At 37.5% G+C, this 24,659-nt stretch overlaps 1 protein-coding gene across 3 annotated transcripts in view; it reads left to right on the forward strand.

Annotated features, from left to right (window-relative positions):
* ELMO1 (engulfment and cell motility 1) overlaps positions 1–24,659 on the forward strand; it is a 320,050-nt gene that overhangs the window by 273,041 nt on the left and 22,350 nt on the right. The window contains exon 1 of one of the 3 annotated variants that reach the window (XM_083378297.1): positions 21,382–21,765. The exons of the other annotated variants lie outside the window; for them this stretch is intronic. The gene's annotated coding sequence lies outside the window, so the exon portion shown is untranslated. Of the gene's footprint in view, positions 1–21,381; positions 21,766–24,659 lie in introns of those variants that run through there. 3 annotated transcript variants of the gene reach the window in all.

Raw genomic sequence — 24,659 nt, forward strand, 5'->3', positions numbered from 1 at the left:
GAGCTTAAATTCTAGTAGTTCATTATCTTCTTCCATATTAGGCCCTTTTTACTATTGCTTCTGATTGCTTTATTGTTTTGTTTTACTAGATTTACTTTATACAACTATTCTTCTTTTATTGCTCTACCTACCCTTACACTCATACATTTTAACTAACATTTAGTACATTCTGTTCATTTTTTATAATGAATAGGTTTTTGAAGGGGCTATAATATCTGCTTTGGAGTTACTTATACACATTATCTGAGATGTTTCAATTTAAAAAAAGTTGTCTAAGTGGATTTTCTAATATGCCTTGTCAGAGGGAACAAACACACTGATGACAAAACAGATTTTTATTTCTTATTTCATGTTAATTTACAAAGAGGAGCACATGATGAAAACAAAGGAAAAGTTTAGCAGAAAAATATAGTGTTTCTTCTAGTGCAACGTATTATTTTAGAGCACTTTGATATGTACTTTATCTATTCTCCAGTCTCCCTACTGCAATTTGAACTGGAGCTTCTAATTATCCTCATTCCTGCTGGCCCTGGAATTTAATGATTTGGAATCTGCACAGATTTTGTGGAGGATATTCTTTCATTAACATAAGCTATATTGTGTTGCCCGTCAATAGAGTGTATACCAATCATGTTGCAATTTATTCTCCAAATGTTATATTCCAATGTTGGAATCATGACTGTTTTTTTATTTTTTTTATTTTAATTCCATTTATATCCCGCCCTTCTCCGAAGACTCAGGGCGGCTTACAAGCTTAGCAGTAGCCTTCATTCTATGTATATGCCTGCTTATTAGGGCTTTCACACACACCCCAAGCGGCATTATTACAAACTCAGCTTAATTGCCCCCAACAATCTGGGTCCTCATTTTACCTACCTCGGAAGGATGGAAGGCTGAGTCAACCTTGAGCCTGGTGGGAGACAGGAGGGTTGAATAGAAAGAACAGATTCTCCTCCACCATTTCTTAATTTTTTTTAGAGATGTAACATTTTTAAAATGCTAATGCTCGTAGGAAAAAGATTGAAAATATTTTAGTTTGATTTTGGGGAAAAGGTTTGGGGAAAATGTTTTATCTGTAATATATATTTCCTCATCAAATAAAAATATAGTATTTTAATAATATACATGAATTATTTATAATTCCAATAGTATATAGATTTTTTCTGTTTAGCATATTTACAAAGAAATTCATTGCATGTTTACATATAAGTGAGATCATTTCTTTTTATGGAACTTAGTTACAACAAACTATGCATTACATTATGGCCTTACAAAGAAAAAAGGAAGGAATAGTTTAGTTTCAAGCTGGAAAAAATTTAATACTTTATATTAAATAATGAAAAGAGAGAGAAATAACTGCAAGCTACATGACAAGTCTATTATGTAAAAAACATTAGGTAAAATCAGTGGCACACTGTGTTAATTACATCAGTTTGGGATATTTTGCATTGCAAATAACCAATAATTAAGACCTTTTCTATTGTATGGAGATACAGAAAATTCTGTTATGCTAAATTTTGTCTGTTGTTCAAAAAAAAATTGGAACATTTTCCTCTGAGATTTTCCTCATCTTACCTGGGATGCTAGAGATTGAACCTTCAGCCTTCTATATGCATTTATATTACCTTCTATAATGCATTATCAGGGGTGTCAAACTGCCGGCCTGCAGGCCTGTTGCATCATAATGCAAAAAAAGTCGTGATACTTTGAGACACATTACATGATGCAGCAAGTTTGATACCCATGCAGTATATAATCTATGGCCCTTGGCATAATTATTGTACATCTAGGCCACAGAGGAAGCAATATATGGTGGCCTTGGCTAATCCAATAATTATGGTGACTGGGAATCACCACAAAATCCCCAGGTAATTGGGAACTTGAAAAGAAATCCTAGAAAAGAAAGGTGGCAAACCATTTCTGTATAGTTGTCAGGAAAATGATGTGTATATTAGCAACACACTCATCAACAATCAAGTCTGATTCAAAGAAGAGTTTATCTCTAATGGGAGGGGGGTTTGTGGCTTTGTTTTTGTATTCTCCCACACCATTAAGACAGAGTGGAACTTTTGTGGAAGGCCTAACTTTTTTCCTACCTCCTGTAATCATGTTTTACATTAAGTTGATAGTTGCCATATAGAGATATGAAAAGGATTTAATTTCATTTCATTCAAAACATGTTGCAAATAATAAAAAACTTGTTTTCATAAACATAAAGGTTTTGTAATCTCTTTTTCTGTCTACCTTAAGTAATATAGATAGACCCAGTGGTGGGATTCAGCGGTTTTGCACTGGTTCGATAGAACTGGAAGCTAAATTTTGTTGAGTTCGGAGAACTGGCTGACCCCATGCTGCTTCTCACAGGCTTCTCACAGGTGTAGAACGGCCCACCAGAAGTGCGTGATGTCACTTCCAGAAGTCTGCTCTAGGCCTTGGAGGTGTGGAGGAGGCCTCCCAGGCCTAGAACAGCCCATAGGAAATGCATGGATGTCACTATGTCCATAGAAGTTAAGATGTAGTCAATGGTACTAGTTTTAGACCCTGCCATAAATGTAAACTCACCAGGATAGTCACCAGGCCGTGAGCCGTTAGATATGAAGAAGTTAAATTTATTTGCCAACTTGGCAAGACAGAGGCCAGCATAGTTAGCTCTAATGTCTTTAGAGAGTCGTATGAGGAGGGCGATGGTTTGCATAGGGACCTCCAATGGTGGATATTGATGACGTTTCATGAATAAAGTATAATCATCTGGTCCCAATCTGGCATTAAATTCTCCCCCTAGTAGGACCCTGGCATTTGTGTGTTCCATGAGTTGTTTATTAATGTAGTGTTCCAATTTTTCAGTGCCATTGTAACTTTGAACAGTCACTAACTGAACTGTTGTTAAGTCAAGGACTACCTGTATCCTGGTTCTTATGCAAACAATATCATATGAGCATTTGAAATTAATTTTCATTTAGAAAGATTTTTCTTCTCCTGAATATGTTAATATCAGATTTGGAATTTCCAGACTGTTTTAACTTACTGTGTGAAGAACAAACAAGGCTCTTGAGTTGGATGGCATTTCATGGCCTGGCAATATTGCTAGTATGTGAAGAGAAAGTAGGGAGAAGCAAATTTCAAAAGTATCTTTATGGTATTTTCTCTAGGAAAATTCCATTGTTCAGTTTGAAAAGCAGCCAGGATTAATGACAAAGACGGATGACAAAATTTGAGAAGGCTGACAGGTAAATATTGGCTTTGCACAAACAAGTTTCTATAAATAACTTCTCTTTTCCAGAAACTCCACTAATGGCAACAGCTCTGCCAAGCTATTGATTTAGGCAAAGTCCTGCTCACTGCTAAAAAGCAGAAATGTCAGCGGTGCTGGTCTTAGACTGAGGAGTCCTCATGTTCCTGCTGAGAGCTCTAAAGCCTGTCAACATTTTTTCTGACTCAAATAGCAAAAACCCTGAAAGATGATTAGGACAAAAATAAGCCAATAGGAAGGTTAAATTGTGAGATACATGAGTAGCTTTCTGCAGGCTTCTGATCTATCTATCTACGTTAGCTAACTTATTTTAGATAATTCAGAGAATTTTGTTCCACAATAACAATAATCATCCTGGTAGCAAATATATTTTTAAAATATTTTAAATATATTAGTTGATCAATAATTAGTAATTAATTAGATTAATATTTAATCAGAGTATGAAACACCATAAATATGGCTGTGCTCTGTTTAATGTGTCATAGTTGTGCAGTTTGATCAGCACTGTCTTTAATGGAACGTTGCTTTGAATTACCTTAGAATATTACCAACATACAGTTTTATGAATGAGTATATCAGTAATCAGTATAATACTGATTAAGGCAATGTATTATGCTTCCTGTCTTCCAATAGTATTTCTAGCATCATTCAAAGAAAAAAGAAACACCCTGTATTTGCAGGGCATATTATCAGAACATACTGGATTAGATTGGGAAGTTGAAAAAAGTCAAGATTAATTCAGAGGAGGATACCTGATTTTTCTACCTACACATATGTCAACTTCTGAAAAGAGCCTGGCTGAAGCCATCTTTGTCGTTCTAAGTTACCACATAGATTAGAGGGGAGGGGGGGAGGAAAATGAAAGTATTGCTAGACAAAACACAGAACGATCCCATGGGAGCCAAGGTCATTCCTGCAGGTGCTGGAAGGAGGAGCAAAGATGAATTGAGGAGCATGCCAATTACTTTCATTGGATTGTATGATCTATAGCACGGGTGTCAAACTCACGGCATCACATGATATGTCGCAACGTCTTGTGACTTTGCATTGCCAGAGCTGGGGTGGGCACAGCATCCATATGATGCAACTTTAACACTCCTGATCTATAGCATAGTGGGGGAGGGATGTTATTTTTAGCTACACTGAATTTCTAGGGAAATTTCAGAGTTGGTTTCACTTTTGACTGCTGATATTATGTATCCAATAAACGTGCTTTGAGGAAGCTTCAAGCCTCGGGGTTCTGATTTATTTGGTTTCATTAGTCGGAACCATGACACATACCCCATTTGGATTATTGCTCGTCTTTTTCTGTTCCTTTTCTTTTTGCTGTTTCTTCACTGTTTATACTGACATCCTAAGTATGATTATGTGTGCCATGTCCACCCTAATAGCCTTTCCATTTGTATAGCAAATCCATAATTTAATGTTTCTTCAACCTCAACCAAAGCAAGCAAGCAAACAAAACCAACACTTCAGTGTATTAAATTTGAATAACTTTAGATTCAGGTCAAGTTCATTTCTGTTCCTACAAATATCTATGTTTGCTTTTTCAATTTCTTATCCAAACTGTATAAATACCGTATTTTCTGGCGTATAAGACGACTGGGCGTATAAGACGACCCCCTACATTTCCTGTTAAATTATAGGGTTTGGGCTATACTCGCCGTATAAGACTACCCCTCTTCCAACGCACACCAAATAAAAATTAAAAAACATCAGATTTGATTTTAATATGGTAATTTTAATTCAAATGCTTATGACATGCAGGTACTTAGTAGGAAAACTGTCACTTATAAACATAAGGCTGTTTATCATCAAACATGTAAACATAAAACAGTGCAAGTGGATTAAACTTAATAATAATAATAATAATAAATAATAATAATAATAATAATAATAATGAGGAGGAGGAGGAGGAGGAGGAGGAGGAAGTGACCTTGGAGGTCATCTAGTCCAACCCCCTGCTAAGGCAGGAAACCCTATACCATTTCAGACAAATGGCTGGCCAGTCTCTTCTTAAAAACTTCCAGTGTTGGAGCATTCACCACCTCTGGAGGCAGGTTGTTCCACTGGTTAATTGTTCTAACTGTCAGGAAGTTTCTCCATAGTTCTAGGTTGCTTCTCTCCTTGACTAGTTTCCATCCATTGCTTCTTGTCCTGCTTTCAGGTGCTTTGGAGAATAGCTTGGCTCCCTCTTCTTTGTGGCAGCCCCTGAGATATTGGATCACTGCTATCGTGTCACCCCTCACCCTTCTCTTCGTTAAACTACACATACCCAATTCCAGCAACCGTTTCCTATTTTCCTAATTCACTTTTTCACTTTTCCTAATTCACTCTAAAGCTTTCCCTGTGCAGAGCCTTATGTAACACCAGCTGCCTGCAATTAGTGCAGGTTCTCATCCCACCAGGCTCAAGGTTGAGTCAGCCTTCCATCCTTCCGAGGTAGGTAAAATGAGGACTCAGATTGTTGGGAGCAATAAACTGACTTTGTAATAATGCTGCTTGTGTGTGGGGTGTGTGTGAAAGCTCTAATAGGCAGGCATATACATAGAATGAAGGCTATTGCTAAGCACATTGATTTGTGCTTTAAATTGTAAGCCGCCCTGAGTCTTCGGAGAAGGGTGGAATATAAATGGGATTAAAAAAAAAGACCAAATGGGAGATCCGCTCCAGGTTTTCCAGCCAGCCCGCCCAGTTCCTGAGTCAAATGCTGCTCTGCTATGCATTCCCCACCTGCCTTTCAAATTGCTCTTGCATTCCCCACCTGCCTACAGCTGGTCTTCAACTTTAGAAGGAAAGACGCCCAGACCCCAGCCTGTAAAAAATCACAGACTGCAGCTTCTACTCCAATTGGTCCTGCTTTCCCTGCGCATACTAAATGGAAGATCCGCTCCAGGTTTTCCAGCCAGCCCTGTCCCTAAATTTTCAGCACCCGGCCGTATAAGACGACCCCTGACTTTTGAGAAGATTTTCATGGGTTAAAAAGTCGTCTTATACGCCGGAATCTACGGTATATTATTGCAATGTAGCCTCAATGATAATGAACTGTCCATCAGTAGAAGCTTCTCTCTTTTTTTTTAGGAAACTCATTTTCATGTCATCAGTTTCTTCACCCACATTTTTTAAAGTGCAAAAAAAGAAGAAAAAAGTCTTACAACCTTTTTAAAGCAGAATTCTTTCACAAAATTAAGTATTCATGAAATTCAGCATCAGAATCCAAAGTATATTTCAGTAGAGTCCAAATATAGTCCAGATGTATCTTTTTCATATATGGTAATTACCAATATTTTATTGGAAATAATAACTTTAGCAACAATAAAGATTAATATTCATTCAAATTCTCATTCTTGCTAAATATTCAGGTAGTTCTCAACTTACATTCATTTAGTGACTATTCAAAGCTACAACAGCACCGAAAAATGTGATTTATGACCAGCCCTTCCACTTATGAACAACAGAGCATCCTCACATGATCAAAATTTACTCGTCTGGCATCTGGCATTAATGTACAATAGTTGTATCCTGATCACCATTTACGATGGTGATGTGATCACCATTTACGATCTTCCCAGCTGCCTTCTGGCAAGCAAAGTCAATGGCAAAAGCTGGATTCACTTAAATAATTTCAGTGATTCATTTAACAATATGGCAAAACAGCTCATAAAATTGGGTCTGACGTATGTAATAACTTAACCACCAAATCAAATGGGCCTTCTGGCATCCATAGGAGTTGCCATGATGTAGTCTTTTACCATATGAGTCATCCATTTGGTCATCTGATTCAATTTTCTATTGACTTACCATAATGCATTTTCTTTTACTATAATTTGATAAGTGGACATAATGTCCCTAGACTATAATTATAACATAGAGTTAACTTTAATATTATTACAAGCAAGTTAATTATGGACTTATAAATGCAAAAAATGGACCAAGCTGCTCTCACATTCTTCTGATTCATACATATTTTCTCCATAAGATTATTTTTCAGTGCTTATATACGTACATGTAATTTGACTAATTCTTTCCATCACAGACAGCTGTGCAGATTAGTCCAAATAGAATATCACAATGTTGAATATCTCTTCCTAAGATCTATGCTTTAAAAAAATGTCAGGATTGGATTACTAAAATGTTTAATAATACACTACATTTTACTCTAGAAATGTTGTCTTAACAAGGCAAATTAAGAGTTTGCAGATATTTTGCATCAAAAAAACCATGTTAACAACTTCTTTAGTTTCCATATTTGAAAAAAGGAAAGAATACTTGTGTGCAGAGCAAGCAGACAATGACAGCATGAAATTTACGGCAGCAATTGTTAGCATCTTGGTAAAAATTAATTGGAGTAGAAAAGCTTTAAAATCAAGTTTAGGAGAGTTCAAAATATATAAAAGATAATTAATCAGCACAGAATATTTATATATGCAAGTATAATTGTCTTAGGGTGAAGGAAAAGCAAATAAGAGTCTAGAGAGAATCAATGGATTTCTGATTTCTTCTCTTTGGAACTGCTTCAGGATGATCAAACCAGTGAGACCTACCCACACAACAACTTTTAGCAGGGGGTTTAGTTATTACGTATTTCTTCAGCATATTACAAAGATTAAAAAATGCTTTGGAGACAGCCAGTTGGTAGTAGACAACTGTATTGTTCTAGCCCAGTTAACAGCATTCTCTGTTTTAAGACTGTCTGATATTGCCTTTGTATCAACTTTAGCCCAGATTAATCTTTTATTTTGAGTCACCACTAAGTTTTTAGTGAGCCATCTGTCAGCCATATTATACAATCTTAAATCTGAGCAACCTCGTAATGTTACACTCACACGCTGATGGTCACTTTCATCGCTAAATTTATGGTAACCTCTAAAAAGAGGTCAACTTTATCTCTTGATACACAGAAGAGATCTAGCATGCTGCATGAATGGGCTGAGTGGTATGTGTAGGGGTATATATAGTTATTATTTTTACCTCCCAAGATTTGGAGATTACTTTTACAAATCAAAGAAAGTAGAAACAGTCCGGCACTATTACTTTTGTTGTTTCTAGAAAGTCACTGTGGATGATTATCAAGAAATTCCTTTTGGAATCCTTTCTTTTGAGCAAACTCATGCAAGGATGGACCTAATTTAGCATTAAAATCTCCCAGCAGTATAATTATGGATTGGGGATACAGTACACATATATCATCCAGAATGACTTCTAAACATGTCCAATAGTCAGAGTTATAACACAGGGTTATGTTTGGAGGAATGTATACACTTACAATATTAGTTCAAACTCCTCATATCTAAATTTCACAGCTAAAAAATTCAAAAACTTATCTTCATTATATAGTTTCTCCCCCTGCCATTGCAATTTTTGCTTAATAAAAATACATAGACCACCAGAGGGTTGCCCTTTGTTCTTTGGGCGGAAGTTGAACTAATTAACCTGGAAGTTGAACTAATTCATTCTCTTCTGTTAGCCAGGTTTCCTGAATGGCTATTACATCAAATTTAGATAAGAAACTCACTAGTCCACTGTCAACACTTCTTTCTAGACAGCTATGATCCAAGTCACAATTTGTATAGGAGTCCCAAAAGCAGGATATTCTGACTGGGTTGGTTGAATGGGGGCAAAGATACCAGATGTCAACTTGTTTTTGGAGCTGGATCAATGTTGAGTATACTTCCTGTGTAAGCACAGTTATTGTGAAATTCAATATTCCTCTTGATTACTGATATTCCCTTGATTTTGATCTAAGACTGGCATTTCTTCTGATGTACAAGGATTCCAATCCTCCTTCTCATTATCTAGTTGTCGTATTGGATTGTTAATTTGGACCTCTACTGTTATGTCCTTTTCCTTTATTTTTTGCTTTGGACTGACATGCCTTCTCTTTTTATTTATTTTTATTTATTTATTTTAATTGCATTTATATCCCGCCCTTCTCAGAAGACTCAGGGCGGCTTACAAGCTTAGCAGTAGCCTTCATTCTATGTATATGCCTGCTTATTAGGGCTTTCACACACACCCCAGCGGCATTATTACAAAGTCAGCTTATTGCCCCCAACAATCTGGGTCCTCATTTTACCTACCTCGGAAGGATGGAAGGCTGAGTCAACCTTGAGCCTGGTGGGATGCGAACCTGCAATAATTGCAAGCAGCTGGTGTTACTTAAGGAGGCATTATCAAAATAATTTTTAAAAAAATGATTTCCAGAAAGAAGTACACTGACAAAGATGATCAAATTTAAATCACTTTTGCAAGCATATATTTAAGCTGTCATTGAAATATGCAACAGAAACTGATCAAAAAGAAAATTGCCTGATAAAGAGAATGTAAAACAGTGGGGGGAAATGCCAACTATAATTTCAGAGGAGGAAATTATATAAAATGTTTCACAGATGTTATGTAATTGTCAGTGATTACCAAGATAGAAATATCATGTGATAACAAATTTTAGAACATTTTGTCACGTGCTGGTAACTGGACTTTCTTGTTTTTCTTTAAAGACGTTTCACTTCTCATCCAAGAAGCTTCTTCAGCTCTGACTGGATGGTGGCTAATGGAAGGATTTATATTCCTTGCAGACACTTGGATCATTTGCATTCTTTTAGAGCAGGGCTTTTCAACCTTTTCACCCATTGTACCACTTTTAGGATACGGCAACATCCAAGTATTACCAGTCACCTAGCAAGGTGTCAAAAGCTTAATGAATGACAAAAAAAGGAAAAAAGTGATAAAGTACAGGTAGTCCTCAACTTACAACAGCTCGCTTAGTGACTGTTCGAAGTTACAATGGCACTGAAAAAAGTGCCCCCCAAGCCACAGCCGAGCAAGACACCTGCCTGCCCACCCGGTGGCGCTCTTCCTCCGGTCTGAGGTTTTCATTGTTGTGAGCATTTCTGTTGAGGATTGGCAGCGGGGGTGGGGGGGTGTTTGGTTTTTATCCACCCCCTGCTGGGTGGTTGCAGCAGATTTTGGTCACTTCACATGACCCTGGGACACTGTGACCGTCATAAATATGAATCAGTTGCCAAGCATCTGAATGTAAATCACAAGACCCTGGAGATGCTGCAACATTCCAGCTGATCGGTGCTTCTTCTGGGTTCAGCAGAAGTGCCAGGATCAGCACCGAGCTCCAGCTGGACCCTGGTGCTGATCCTGGTGTTTCCACTGAGCTCTGACAGCCCTGCAGCTCCAGCCATCTCTCTCTGAGGCTTGTGTGGTGCTGCCACCCATTCAGCTCATTCCCCTCCCCTGCTACCACTTTCCTAGGATGGTCGCGTACCACCTGCCAGGTGCCAATGTACCACAGGTGGTAACCATACCACTGGTTGAAAAGCCCTGTTTTAGAGAGTCATTGAGGCCATTTGAGGTTTACCTGTGTCCTCAGGGTCACCTGAGTAGTGCAAAGGCTGTTGGGGATGAGTCTGTGTTGTCTGCATCTCAAACTGAAGTGCAAATAGTTCATGTAGTCTGCAATGTTTTCTGGAAATCCATTCATACTCCTGCACCATTCAAAGGGTGTTCATCCCACAGTTCATAGCTAAATCTTTATGGAGATTCTCAGACATCCAGATCATGATTAGATGGACATGGTTGGACATTCTGCAGCCAAGAAGGCTCCACAAACATTTGCACTACTCAGGTGATCCTGAGGATATAGGTAAACCTCCAAATGGCCTTTCTAAAAGAAGGCAAATGACTAGCTGTCTGTAAGAATAGAAATCTTTCCATTCCCCACCATCCAGTCAGAGCTGAAGAAGGTTCTTGGATGAGAAATTAAACATCTTCAAATAAAAACAAGAAACTCCAGCTGCCTCATGAAAAGGCACCTTTAGAACAACCATGACCTGGATGACTGAAAATCTCCATAGACACCTTGAAAACATTGGAAGGAAATACCAAAAATAATTGAGAAAATTCTAAAAATAACATTTTAATTGAACATACAATATTTTTATTAAGTCTAATTCCAAAAACCAATGAAAATATCACAACTTACTAAAATACATGTAATCACATAACCTTGGAAAAGCAAAACACTTTTAATTACAAGATTGGGAGATCTAAACTGAAGAATAGGCAACAATTGTGAACTGTTAGTAGACATTCATAATAGAAGCATAACTAAATAGAAGCAGAAATGGCTCTCTTATGTGTGGCAAAGACAGATTCAGACATTTTGAGTACTGTTTTTAGGGAAAGGGTTAAGAAACCAATTAAATGAAATTACTTAAATGAATTCTACTAATCAACTCCACTGTTTAATATTTAAAACACAGTAATTAGGTATTGGTTAATATTTGGAAAAAATAAATGGAAGGAAACAAAATAATGTGTTTCAAATGTTTCATAAATGTTACTTTTGTTTTACTGTTTTTTATCTTTCCTTTTTCTATGTTTATTCTGGTGTGATTTCATTTTAAATCTGTCAATATTTTGCAATTAAAAAAACTACTAACAATAAAAAGAAAAAAGAAAACAGTGGCAAGAGCAATTAACTGGGGATATGTATTGTTTTTTGACTTACAAGGAGCAAAAGTGATCAGGCTGTTTCCTACATAAGATCCTGTCTAGTCATATCAGCCACAACTAACCAGGTCAAGACAAATTTTGATCAAGTCTCAAGAAGTCTTCTTCAAATCTGTACCTTGAACAACTCGCAGTGGGCATTCCTTGCTAGAGGTTTCTCATTATTACAACTATAGATGACTATTGTTATAGCAGGGAGCTAAATTCCTCTGAAAATAGACAATGCTCATTATGTGGTTGAGTTTCCCTTCATGGAGAAGATAACAATCATCTGTATTTCAATATTTCTAATTTCCTTAGGGCAGGGGTGTCAAACTCGCAATGTCATGTGATGTGTCGTGACATATCATGACTTTTTTCCCATTGCCAGCAATGGGGTGGGCATGGTTTCACTATGACACATCCGGCCTGCGGCCTGGGAGTTTGACACCCCTGCCTTAAGAGTATTGGATGCTGCTGAGACAAAGGTTATGACAAAGTTCCTGTGAATAACTGAATGTAATGCAGTTCATTATATTAGCCATTTTTGTTTCTGTATTCTACAAATAACAGATTTTTGCATTTCTTATAGTGTGTTTAAATGTGTTCTGTGTAAAAATAATTTTGTCTGTGGGTGCATATGATCTTATATGCAAATGAAGACTTAGTTTAAAATTGGCTTCCCACATATTTCCAGAGTATTTAAAAATGTACTGACCAATGATTCAAATGCTGATTCTTATTTCTTCCCTACTTTTAAGAAGGCTGTTCAACTTTTTTAAAAATTAAGGCCCACTTTCCTTGTATAAAACACATTGTTATTTATCTCCCAATTAATCTCAGTTGGTATGTTCCTTACAAAGCTTGGTTTCTAATAAATATAATTTTTATTCATTATTAGAAACTTGAATAAATGAAAATACGTTACATTCTTAGTTCAAGAATATCAAGATCACTGTTATAAAAATAGCTTTTCATCTCTGTGATCTACAAAGAAGGAAATAACCTCACTTATCCAAAGTTGTATAGGCCTTTTTATTTATTGAATGTAGGCTACAAATTGTTTACAGCAGCAAGGAAAATAAATGAACTTACAACTAAATTATTATTTTTAATGTGAATTTTATTGGTTTTTATAAGGGTGGAGAGGAAAATGTGGGAATGGGGTATGGGGTTGGGATAGAGGGAAAATTAAGGGAGGGGTTGGGGTTTCCCCCAATTACATTCAATTTTTAGCAAATAGCATATTGTCTGGGTTAATATACATCAATAAGAGTTGTAAGAATAATGATTGATAACAATAATAGACATAGCAAATTATAGTAAACAATGTTAAAATTTCAATCTATAATATTTTTCTTAGTAAAGGTCAAAAAAATAAGTACCACATTCCTTTCTCTCTAATTCGTTTGTTTAGCCATTGATAAAATTTATTCCAAGTTCTACAATAAACTAAATGCTCTTTTTCTTTAATCTCTAAAGTTAATCTATCCATTTCTGCACAATCTAGTATTTTCTTGATAAGCATTTCTTCATTTGGTACACTCTCATTTTTCCAGTACTGGGCATACATAATTCTCGCTGCTGTTAATACATGTAGTATTAAATACCCAGTCTCTTTATCATAATTGGGATCTATCATTCCTAACAAAAATAATTCAGGTTTAAATTCTATTTGTTTTTTAACCATCTGCTCCAACCATAAATGTATATTAAGCCAAAACCTTTTAGCTTTAGAACATGTCCACCAGAGATGATAATAGGTACCTGGTCTTTGGCTGCATTTCCAACAAACATTTGAAGTATTTTTAAACATTTTCGCTAGTCTCACTGGTGTCATGTGCCATCTATAAAACATTTTATACAAATTTTCTTTATATGATACAGCTTTAGTTAATCTAATATTTCTATCCCATAACCTTAACCATTCTTCAAGTTCTATAGTGTGACCAACAAATTGTCATTATTTCTTTAACTTGTTCTTCCTCCATCTTTAGATTAAGCAGAGACCTGTAGAGTTTTTTAATCAGCTTCTCATCTGTTTTTAACAATATACGATCGAGTTCTGTCTGTTCATTGTAAAGCCCCGTTGTTTTCAAGTCTTTTTCATATCTTGTTTGAATTTGTAAATATGGCCACCATGCTAAATGGTGATATAGGTCTTGTTGATATAGGTCTTCTCTAGATTTCAATCTTACTTTATTATCCAATAAGTCCTTATATGTTACAAGTTTATCATAATTAAGTTTCAGTAAGCAAAAGCTTCCATTGTTGAAAGCCATTCAGGTATCTTAATATAAGTTTTTTCCTTTATTTTTTCCCATTCTAATAGAAGTGCATTTCTTATGGTATGGTTCTGAAAGTATCTATGGGCTTTATTCTTCCCATATCATAGGAAGGCATACCAGCCGATCTGCAGGTCATGCCCCTCAAGTTATAATAGTCTTTTATCTCTGAGTGTTATCCATTCTTTAATCCACATTAGAATAGCTGCTTGGTAATATAACTTGCAATCTGGGAGTCCCAGTCCTCCCCTTTCTCTAACATCTTGTAACATTTTCACTTTGATTCATGCTTTTTTCCCTTGCCAAATAAATTTCAATATTATGGTGTTCAGTTCATCAAAAAAGACTTTTTCTAATTTTACAGGAATAGTTTGAAATAGAAAGAGTATTTTTGGTAAAATGTTCATTTTATTTATTTTATTTATTTATTAATTCGGTTTATATACCGCCCTACTCCCAAAGGACTCAGGGCGGTTTACAAGGCAAAATTAAAAACAATACAATATAAAATTAAAATTAAATTAAATTAAGTCTAGCTGCAAAAATTAAAATCACAATTTAAAAACATTAAACCCCTCAGTCCAGACCAGATAGCTCAAAGAGCCAGGTTTTTAGGTCCCGGCGAAATGAACGAAGGTCGGGGGCAGTCTGGAGTTCCGTTGGCAGTTGATTCCATAGGGTAGGCGCACCCACAGAGAACGCCCTCCCCCTGGGGATCGCCCGTCGGCAATCCTTGACCAGTGGTACCCTGAGGAGGCCCTCCCTGTGGGAGCGCACAAGACGATGGGAAATTGACGCTGGCAGCAGGTGCTCCCTTAGATAATCCGGGCCCATGCCATTTTAATTGTAGCTATTGTAGCTATTCTTCCCAGCATTGAAAGTTGAAGGTTTTTCCAATTTTCTAAGTCTAGTTTTATTTGTTTTAGTAACTTTACGTAGTTATCCTCTTTTATTGTTGCACATCTTGCTGTTAAGTAAATTCTCAAATACTTAACTTTTTTAACTATTTGAAGGTTTGTTTGTTTTTTCAAGTTGCATTTTCTGTTAAGTTCTTTGTCAAAACTTTATTTTTTTCTCTATTTATTATCAAACTTGCTACATCACCATATTGTTCTATTGTATCCAACAGTTTCGTGCTTGTTTCCAAAGGTTCTTCCAATATAAAAACCAAATCACCTGCAAATGCTTGTAATTTGTTTTATGTTTTATTTAATTTATATACCGCCCTTCTCCCTGGGGACTCAGGGCGGTATATAAATTTATATTTTTCACCCTTTATCTCTAGACCTTTAATCTCAGATTCTTGTCTAATGTTCTGTTCAATACTTCCAGAGTTAGTATAAATAGTAATGGGATAAAGGACATCCCTGTCTTGTGCCCTTTTTAATATTAAAGTTTTCCGTATAGTCTCCATTTACAATTATTCTAGCAGTCTGTTTAAACTTACAACTAAATTGTTACATGTCGAATCAAATGTTTCTTTTGCAGGGTCATATATAACTTAAATGTTGTTGATTACACAAAGAGAAAGTGAGAGAGTTTTCTCAATGTAGAAAAAGCTTTTTGTCATTTGAAATGATCTTTCATGCTTACAACTATGGAAAACATTGATGGTTTCAGAATATTTAGCAAAACCAAACTATAGTAAACATGTTTTTAACACCAAGATATATCATAATGAAGAAGTTGGGGTCAGGTTGTCTCCTTTTTATTATTGGTAGGGAGCTATTGGCAAAGTCAAGAATGTAACATTTTAGGTTGCTAACAGCTGAAAACATTTTAGAAGGTGTAGAGAAAAGAGAATGAATTTGATGGGCCAGAGAAAAGATGTGTTACCAAGGCATACAACAAAAAGTGTTTCATTGCAATAATATTGTAATCCCAATAATAGAGGATTACAAAAATGTCTCAGGCAAACGACTCCTTGTTTCATCTAAGTGTAAAAGAGGGAATTATCCCTTATGGTATAACTGTATTATTGAATTATCAAATGATCTAGGGAGCTGCTGGCAGAGAAGGGGAATGGTGCATTTGCATTTTGTTCCTATAATTTGGCTTGGATTTTTCTGGGAATATGAAGGAGAGGACAGAGTGGCAGGAGTGGTAATATATAGTGGATGATCTTGGGAGAGAAAACAACAAAAACGGAACAATTGTTTAAGTCCAAACAGTAGGCCAGAATTATGAAACCCTCTCAGATACTTCTCTAATTCACATAAAAAGAGAGAGAGAAGGAGGAGAAGTAATCAGACTTGCAAGATTATCTTACTACCAACAAACTTTTTAAAAGTATTGGTTAGTCTTCTATGAAATCTATTTGTCATAGGCCTGACAGGAATTAAATTAGCAATTTAAGAATATAAACTGAAATGGTGTATTTACAGCTATTCAGCCAAATAACTTTTTACAATTGAGAGTGGCATAAATAGTTAATATAATTTGACAATAGGAAACAGGATACCTGTGTTTCCTGCATTCTGGGTTGGAAGGATTAGCCAGCAAAAAAACCTGACTAATTAGCTTGCCCTTGCATTATGTTATTCAGCAGGAGAGTCTGCATCATCTATACAGGTCCATAGGATGCTTAGTGATACATGTCACATCCAGTGGTGGGATTCAAATTTGTGAACAACTGGTTCTCTGTGTGAATGCCACTTCCAGAAGACCATTCTGGGCCTGGGCAACAAAAAAATAGCTACTGGTTCTGCTGAAGTGGTGCGAATCCCACCACTGGTCACATCATTCCTGGATGTTTGCATCCTGCCCCACTCCAAGGCAAAAAAGTTTCCTTAAAGAACATATTTATTTGGTTACATAGTATTGGAATGTTCAATGTTTCTTGTAAGTCCTTCTCCACTTGAGTCTCCACTAGCTTATATTCAGTTTTCTGCTTTATATGATCTCTTTTGTTTTTTGTTTTCTGATCATTTGATTGTTGTGACATTAAATTAAGAATGCATTCATTTAAATTTTCAAATTCATTTTTAATTTCCTCATGGTTTGAAGTTAACATCATTTGCATTTGTTGTAATAGAACAAACATTTCATCCTGGTAAGTATTTGTTTTTTCTTGGTATGTTCATTCTGCATATCTCTGATGCTCCATAATGACCAAAAGTCCTTTCTCTGCCAATCACTTTAAAGTTGCAATTTAAAAAATATTTATAATCCAGGAAGGTCAATTTTTTCTAAGTTTTGTAGTTCTCACTTTGTAGATAGTCCACAATGTTTTCATTTCTTCTGTAGCAGCTGCTCTTTGTTTAATCAATACCCTGAAGGTCACAACAACAGGCTTTTCTTTCTGTCCAATATATTGAGGGCAGTATTTTCATCCACCACTAGATGTCAGCACCAGTCCATTTTTCAATTCCCCCCCCCTAAACTTAATTCACCACTTCCGTTTAGAGGAGGGTGGAATAAAGACAAACATCCCCCCCCCCATCACTTTCAGAAGATTTTTACTTCTGGGGTTTTTTCTTTTTTTCTCAAGAAATCAGTCAGGTAGGAGAGAGAAAATCAATATTTTTACCTAGTTCAGTCATGCTGTTTAAAATTACGCTTAGTTTAGTACTTTATGGCTTTGGCTACATGTAACTTGGGCTAGACTCACGAATGACACTAGCCTTCCTTCTGTCAGTTTTTTGGAGAGCTTTCCCCAGATATCTGGATCGACCAGCATTGGCAGGGCTTTCCTCCTTCCTTGCCACCTCTCCGAGGTGGCTTTGGGCCCATTTAGGGTCCCCAAACAGAGAAAAATCAGCCGTAGGGATTGGATCATCTCAATCCCTCAGCTGGTGTGCTAGCTGCGCAGAACCAGAAGCCCTAAAGCTCTTTTGCTAAAGCCTTTTTTGCATTGTCCCAAACAGTTTTCCAGTTTTGAGTACTTCACGCACTAATTTAGTATATTTTCCATGGTCTCTATATAAATGAGGATGTCATCAAGGTAGACTAAGACCCCCTTGTACAGGTGCTCATGTAGCACTTGATTAATCAATTGCATGAACACAGCAGGGGTTCATGCAGCCCAAATGGCATAACATTGAACTGAAAGCTTTCCGGTGGGCTGTTAAACGCTGTCTTCCAGTTGTCTCCTTTTTTAACTCTCACTCAATAGTACATCTCTCTTAGGTCCAGCTTGGTAAAAAAACTTTCCTTCTGCCAAATGGGCTAACATGTCTTTCATTAAAGGGAGGGGGTACATATTCTCCACGCTGAACCCATTTCACCATTTAAAATCAACACACAGCCTCAGCGACCCTTCTTTTTTTTCTTTGAAAAGCACAGGGGCGGCTACTCAGGATTTTGCTGCTGAATGAACCCTTTATCCAAATTGTTATCAATGTACTCCCTGAGTTCTGTCAACTTGTGTGTGTGGGGGGGGGTGTCATTGAGAACATTTTCGGCTTGGGGAGTTTGGCTCCTGGCAAAATCTCAATAGCACAGTTGGTCGCTCGGGGGGGAGGGACAGGATGTCACACTGTGTCTCACTGAATACCTCAGCTAAGTCTCAGTATTCGCTTGGGACGAGCAGATCCCAATTGGGAAATTTATGATAGTTTTCAGGATTTCAGGAGATTGCCTCTGGGTTTCACTTGTGTCACTGGCAAAGGTGGGAGGTGAAGGTCCCATTGCTAATCTAGTCCTCATTCCATTTTCCCACCAGATCATGGGCTGCCATTTATCAAGCCAGGCTAATCCCAAAATTACTGCCTCAGTCATTTTTGGGACTACCAAAAAACAGATAAATTCCCAATGCTCCCCCAGCTCTAGACGTACTGGTTCAGTGAGTGGCTAGAGCCCCGCCTATAATGGATCCGTCTGCCTTATACCCTCATGGATATGGGCAATAATTTGGCATGAATGCCTAGCTTGAGCAATGTGGAGAGATTGATCAAACAAGGGTACAACCAGAGTCAATTAAAACATATAAATCCATTTGTGCTCCTGTCTTAGGGACCAAGAGCTTTGCAGAGAAGGCAAAAGGTGGAACAAGCTGACTCACCATCGGGTCATCTTCTCCTTTGTTGTCACTATTGCAAGGAGCAGGCAGAGGCAAGCTCTCAATTGGAGTTTCAGGTTTCCCTTGGAGAGGAGAAGTGACTTGGGTGGCTTGCTCTTGACTGGGCCAATTTGATTTTTCATACATTGGTTGGGATCTTGTCTTTGGTTTTGCAGAAGCAGTAGGTGCACTTTTAGGCAGAGGAAAAGGGACTAGACAGCCGGCTGCCTGATGCCCTGGTTGACCACATCTGAAGCACTTGATCAGAGGTCCCACAGGTGCTTTAGGGGTTCCAGTGGTCCTGGCAGGTGAGGGCCACTGAGGAACCTGATGTCTCATTGGTCCTGCTTTGGTCTGGATCTTGGTGCTTCAGGGTTTTGGTAGTGGTTCAGCTCGATGTCTAGGTTTATGGCCAGGTGGTACCATTCATGTAGTTAGTTAGGAATCGCTTGGGAGGCACATGCCTGGAAAAAATCATGGTCCAAGCCAACCTTGTAGTGGTGGATCAGCAATCACTCAGGCCACTGCCTGATCTGCCCAGCCACTCTTTGGAACTCCCTCATGTACTCTTTTTCCAATTGGCCCCTCTGTTTCAATTCATGGATGTCCTTTTCAGCTTGCCGGGCTTGGGATTCATCTTCAAATCTGGCTCTCAACTCACTCATAAATAGATTGAAATCCCACAGCTCTGATGCTTGCTCATTGTGCAAGGCAGTCACCCACTCTGCTGCTTCCCCTTCTAAATTTGTGGCCACAACATCAACCATTCCAGCTCTGTCATGGTAAGCCTGGCCATAACGATACATGTGAGCCCACACTTGGTTCAGGAAGAAGAACAGGTTCTCGGGATCCCCATCAAAGGTGGGCTTAAGAGGGGGGTGGTTCTGTGGGTTGTTGCTGCTAGGCACATGGTGCTGGGGTCGCTAATAACCCTCTCCCTGGAGAGCCCTTGGCTGGGATCCTGGACTGGCTGGGCATTGATAATAGTCAGGGCTGGCATGACTTTGGTAGAGGTTGGAGCTGGCATCGCATTGGCGACGATCAGGACTGGCAGGACGCTGGTGACAGTCGTGGCTGGCATAACATTGGTAGCGATCAGGGCTACCATACCACTGGTGACAGTCAGGGCTGGTATAGTGTCGGTGATGGTCAGAACTGGCATGGTACTGATAACAGTCAGGACTCTGCCAGCACACTGGGCTTGAGGTTAGACCTGGTCTAGGCAGTGGGGAGGCAGCATGTGTCTGGGACTTTGCCGTGTCAGTGGACAATCACAAGGACACCTGTCCTCTCGCCCGCTGGAGATCACCTGGTGAGTGACTGGCTCCACTTCACCTATCTCAAGTTGATCAAAGTTCTCCCTCAAGCGTTCGACGGAGTGACTGTGGATGGCTATCAGGTATCTCCATTCCTCTGATTCATCCCAAGTGGCCAGCCACTTCGCCTTTCTCAGCACCGGCGAGTGAGATCCACAGGAAGAGATCAATGGGAATTCAACTTCTGCAGCCTTCAAGGTGCGTTTTCGTGGCAGGGCAGCATCCGATTGCCAAGTCCCTCCAATGACTAATGCTCCTTCTGATTGCATCATCGTCTCTAGTGGGACCTCCCAGGCTTTTGGTCTGGCTGTACTCTCCACCTGGGCTATAGCCTGCTTTCCATCTGCTGCCATCACCCTGAGGCTCGCAGTCGATTCCCCCTTCTTCTCCATCTCAAAATCTTCCCTGAGTCTTTGTTGTCCTCCCAAAGTGTTAGGTAGGCGATCGGGGCTCAGGACCCCACGTTTTAAAATAAATTGGAGTCTTGGTTTGTCATGGTTCCGATAGATGAGATCAGTAAAAGAGAACTCCAAGGCAAAAAGTTTCCTTAAAGAACATATTTATTTGGCTACATAGCATTGACATGATCAAAAGTGAAACCAAGGCTGAAATTCCCTCCCAAAGGTTACAAGGTTGAACTTCCCACCCCAGTAATATGTCATAAATCACATTCCCCAATTAACTACTTGAGCAGGCTTTCTAACGGAAGCTTCAGCTCGCTAAAATGCAATCAGCAATGACCTTGGTTCCCACAGAACAATTTATTGTTTTGACTAAGCTAAAAAATACTCATCCCCCCTCCCATTTCTGTGGGAACCAAAAACGAAGGGAAAATGGCTTTTGTAGTGTTGAAAAGATATTATGTGATCTGGCACCCATTATTTGGCCAAGTACCCCCTATAAAAAGATTGAAAGCAAGATGACATCTTTTCCAAAGAAAATCACTTTCCCAAAATAGAGTTTCTCAGTCATCCAGGTCATGGTTGTCTCAAAGGTGCTTTTTCAAAAGGCATTTGGACTTTCTTTGTTTTGGTTGAAGCAAAACAAGCTTCAATCAAAACAAAGAAAGTCCATTTCTTTTTGAAAAAGCACCCTTGGGTTTCCCAAAATAGGTTTATCAAAATAAATCCTATACACTGGCAGTCTTATAAAAATCTCCAAAACAAAACTATAGCATACATCCTATAAAGTACTGTATATTGATGAAAGATATTTTACCCAAATGTTTATGACAGGATGTCTATTTTAGCACCTATTACTTGAATTTGAACTTCAATAAACTGAAAATAATTATGCTAATCTGTTTTATTTAAGGAGAAAGAATTAACTTTTCATTGCAAAAAAAAGTTCTGCAGAGAGGGGGGAAACTACCAAAGGACTCCTGTTTTAAGAGAAATAATTAAAACAAATTTGGTAAGACTGAAATATTCATCTATATTCCATTTCCTCCTGTGCTGCAGAGAATAGGGGAAAGTAACCATCCTGATGTTCAGGAATGAGACAGAGAAGAAAAGGAAGAAGACAGTATCCATCAGAAATAATAAGGATTTTTTTTTATAAAACATGCTGATTAAATAAATGCTGACTGGATACTTTTGCATATTTTGTTCTTGGGATGAAATTATAAGGATACATTTTATCTTCATTGAAAAGTTTAGAAAAAAAACTTTTTTTATTGAAAAGTTTGAAAATACATTTTAAAAACATAAACTCCCTCCCTCCCCCTCCCCCCCCTCACCCTCCCTCGCCCTTCCCCCTCGACTTCCCAGAGCTGAATACAGGGTATTAACTTTTACAAACTTAAGCTAAAATATGCTAACTCACTAAAAAAACACACATTAAATTCTATCACACTTTAACTCCCCTTAAACATAACTAAATAACTAACTAATAATGAATACCTAATAATACATCATATAAAACTAATACTTATTCATATGCTAAATGAAACTTTTTAGTCCCATATTTATTCTGAATATACTCGATCCATCTTCTCCATTCCACAATATATCTCTGTTGCGATTGTTCTTTCAAATATGCTGAAATCTTTGCCATTTCCACCAGGTTTGAAACTTTCAAAGTCCACTGTTCTATAGTAGGCAGTTCCTCCTTCTTCCAATATTGCGCTACTAAAAGTCTTGCTGCCGTAATTAAATTCAACATCAATTTAGTATCTATAACAGTACAATCTGTAATAATACCCAACAGAAATAACTGTGGAGAAAACCTTATCTTTTTCTTAAATATCTTCTGCATGTTCCACCAAATTTTAATCCAAAAAGCTTTGACTTTTTTACAAGTCCACCATATACGATAATACGTTGCATCATCACAACCACACCTCCAATATTTAGGCTGACAGTTCAGATACATACTTGCTAATTTTTTAGGATCTAAATGCCATCTATAAAACATTTTATAAAAATTCTCTCTTAAATTTTGAGCCTGTGTAAATTTTACATTTCTAACCCATATCTTTTCCCAGATATCCATTGTTATGACCTCCTGAAAATTCTGGGCCCATTTTATCACACAGTCTTTAACAAGTTACGTTTCTGAGTCTATTTCTATCAATGCATTGTAAATCCTTCTTATATGTGCTTGACCTTGATCTCTAATTTGTTTTACCAAATTTTCATCAGTTATCGAAATACCAACTTTCTGATCTTCCTTCCATCTAGCTTGTAACTGCCCATACTGGAACCAAGTTTGTATTATTTTCCCTTCTTTTAAAATATTATATTCCTTCAATTGCCATACATTCCTTTCCATCCTAAGAATTTCTTTATATGTAGTCGCATCATGTTTAAATCCCACATTTATATTTTCTATTGCATGAGAAAAAAATTCTTAACTATATTTCTTTCATAGTTTATATGCTGCCGACGTCAACTCCCCTCCGCCCTGTGCGTGCCCACAGAGAGGGCCTCCTCAGGGTGCCTCCGGTCAGGGAATGTCGACTGGTGGCCCCCAGGGGGAGGGCCTTCTCTGTGGGTGCTCCGGCATTATGGAACCAACTGCCGGTTGAGCTCCGGACGGCATCGGACCTTCGATCCTTCCGTCGCGGGCTGAAGACCCATTTATTTGAATTAGCTGGTCTGGCCTGATAGGGGTATATGGGTTTTTTAATTGGTTTTTATTATTCTATCATTGTTGTATTTTAATTGGGCATTGGTTTAATTTTCTTTTAATTTTTGTACTGCTATTTATATATGCCCTGTGAACTGCCCTGAGTCCCTTGGGGAGAAGGGCGGTATAGAAATCAAATCAAAATAAATAAAAATAAATAAATAAAATATGCAAATTTGTATTATCCTGAGATGTCCAATATGAGTGTACATGGGTCTTATAAAAATAAATCTGCTTTCTGTTGTCAGTTTAGGAAAGTTGGAGAAAGTATATTTAAATATATACCATCAGTCTTTTAGTTATCATTTTCAAATCCACTTTCAGATCAGTCTTATTCCTCTTCCATAACATGTTTTAAATATGGTCTATAGAGGCATATACTTTTAAAATTAGTATCGGTATCCATTTTCAAAAGTATCCTTTAACATATCCAATGTTACGATATTTTGCTCCATTCTATATTACTAACTCAAATTTAAGCGGTCTTCTTTAATTGTAACCTAGATTCTTCTAATTCCCTCTAGTGTCCAATTTTCAAAGTCCTATCCTATCATATGGGATTGTAAAGAAAGTGTAATTAAAAGCATTTGTAGATACTAAGAAATGAAGACAGGCTGTCATAAAGATCAACTTGTGACCAGATTAAATCTCTTGGCTAAAAGATTTTGTCATGTACAGTACTGGCAAGTGCACGTTTTCCAGTAATAAAGTTATTTAGTAAATCAGTAAACCACAATTTTCTTAACATTTCTTGGATGTAAAAATTTTAATTGGTTTATCTTGTACAAGTTGTTACAGACATAACATTTTAAATGTCATTAGTTGAGTTTTCTACTTTAATATCTAAGTGACCGTATTTTATTTTGAGGCAACATAATTTCTAATCTAGTCATTTAGATTATATTGTTCACACAGATATCTTTTTGATGAGATGGAGTTAGTCTGTTTTATAACAGTCTTCATTGGAATAATGGATGCAAGCTAAGAATGCCTTTTAGTACCCCACTTTGTTTATTTAGATTGAACCCCTATAATGTCTGTTGCTTAAACACCTACCCCAGTTCTTTTTATTCTTGGCAACAGGCAATCAGGTATGGTTTTTGGTAAATTATATCACACCATATTGTTTATTCTTCATCTGGTTTCTCTGTTGAGACCTGTTCATTACGGTAGAACCT

This window comes from Vipera ursinii (genome assembly GCF_947247035.1).
Source record: "Vipera ursinii genome assembly, chromosome: Z".
Classification (NCBI taxonomy): domain Eukaryota; kingdom Metazoa; phylum Chordata; class Lepidosauria; order Squamata; family Viperidae; genus Vipera; species Vipera ursinii.